This window comes from Bufo bufo, chromosome 4 (genome assembly GCF_905171765.1).
Source record: "Bufo bufo chromosome 4, aBufBuf1.1, whole genome shotgun sequence".
NCBI lineage: Eukaryota > Metazoa > Chordata > Amphibia > Anura > Bufonidae > Bufo > Bufo bufo.
The window spans coordinates 145,196,362-145,198,691 of NC_053392.1; positions in this window are offsets into that span (position 1 = coordinate 145,196,362).

The window sequence follows — 2,330 nt, forward strand, 5'->3', positions numbered from 1 at the left end:
AGCAGCAATTGCTCATGAGGAAAAGACGATTGCTGCAAGTAAACGCAGCTCTCACCTCCTCTGATGAGCAGGCAATTAATGAGAGCAAACAGTTAGTTAGTTATTTAGTTTGTTACTGACAACTGCCTGATGTGTCAACCCATATAAGGGGCCTTTAGATGACATTCATACCATATTTTATTAGTGATCAATGCAGAAATAAAGTCCAAAGGTTTCATTTACAAAATTTGGTTAGTTGGATGTGTTGGCTCAGTTATTTTAGATGCTTATCATTATTCATATTGGACATATCTGAGATATGCTATATCTGAGGCTACCATAAGTGACCGTAACGGTGTTAACCTTTCAGAAAGGGAAAATATGGGCTTCATGTACCTCTAAGATTATACATTTAATTGTTGTAGTGACATTTAGAAAATAGAAGGTGACCTGTGTTTGGTTTCTAATAGAATTTTATGGTGCAATGTCAGCTTGTTGTGGCTCACCAACTGCACAGCTCCAAGCAATTACGATAAAAAAAGGAAGTAATAGTTTATAACATGGATTCAGTGCAAAAGCAAATGCTTTTTATTTCTAATTTAAAGGGCATCTGTCATCAGATTTGTACCTATGAAACTAACCTATGAAGGAATCCGTGTTGGTCCCATGTTCATATTTTCTGAGAAAAGTGATGTTTTTATATATGCAAATGAGCCTCTAGGAGCAACGGGGGCGTTGCTGTTACACCCAGAGGCTCTGCTCTCTTATAACTGCCACTCCATCTTGTAATCCTACAAATGGCACTGTGGTACAAAGCATTAATAAAAGGTCTATTGATATTCAATAGTGTTAGGACTTTTTTATGCTTCTTTAGTGAAAAGTGAAACGTAAAATAAGACAAAATAAAACACAAGGACAAGTTTTTTTCTGTGAAATTCTAAAATCATATTTATTGGCCAGTCCACAGAAAGTGCCATTGTACCACAAAAAAGGCGCCTTTTTATACATTTAAAAGCCAAGGCTTGAAACAGCAGGTCCATTGTAAGTAATTTTAATAAGATCATGTTCTCAAATTCTTGTGGAAACCGTCAGAATCTTTACAACTCAGAATATAATATAGACACATGAATAATTACAGACAAATTAATTAAAAACAGTAATGACATATTCTACCATAGCCTAAGATGTTATAGTTACCGCCTAGTCTATTGTTTCACACCAATTCATTTTTAAAATAACTAAAACATTATTGCAGTAAAGAAATAACATAGACAAAGCATGTACAGAATACGTAACATATGAAGTCTGCACCACAGACGTGTGAGTGACTATTGACCATGCATTGCAAGCTTCTCCAACAATACAAAGGGTAGCAAATAATGTGCAAGATCTTGATCTATTTACTATCAGAAAACTCAAAAATCTTCCCTCTATTCCACACTCACAAGTCTAGGAAATGGAGATAAGAAGTGTTTGGTGAGGCCCTCAAACTGTTGGCGTTTTAGTGGTCTCTGTGCCTGTCTGTACTGAACCATGGAAAATACACATTGGTTCCTTACTGCTTGAGCTAACAAGGCAGCATATTGTCCAAGAGCAGTGGCGTAGCTAAAGTCTCATGGGCTCTGATGCATGAGTATAGCTTGGGCCCCCCTTCCCTCAGTGCTTTGTGGCCAGGGGCAGGGAATCACATGGCCTTTGTGCTGCCTGAGGCAATAATTGAAACGGCACCCCTGTGCCAAATTCTTGACCTAACCCCTTCCCTTCAGCCAGAGTTGTAAGTTGACCTGCATGCACTTTCTATAATACCAGTGTCTTCCTATATGGCACAAGGGTCTTTGGACCCTCAGGCTCCTGGGCCCAGTAGTGACTGCTACATCTGCACCCCCTATAGCTACCCCCCTGTACAAGAGGGTAAATGGTAACAATTTTAGTGTATTGTATAACAAATTCTGATGTTTTGTATATAACTGTGGCCTGATTTTTGAATAAATTTGACTTGTACAGTAAAAAAAAAACCTAAGGAATATAAATATTCACATCCTGAAAAAAGTATTGATCATATGAGTATTTTGTCCATAGGTACCAGATGGCGTACAGTACATTGCTAGAACCACCCATTAGTTTCTACTGTAGATTAAGTTATTAGAATAAGTAGTGTTTAAGGGAGTCTTTTTACCTTTTGTGGAGCTTTACAAGTAGTAGAAATATGAACTTTTCTTCAGCCAGGCACTTGCCCTGCAACTGTCTTGGAAGTGGTGCTTCACCGTGAAGCGCTCTCTGCATTGAGCTGCTAACAATCCAGCCCTTCTGCTCTGAGTGGGAGCTATAGTGTTCTCCTCCCCACTCAAAAC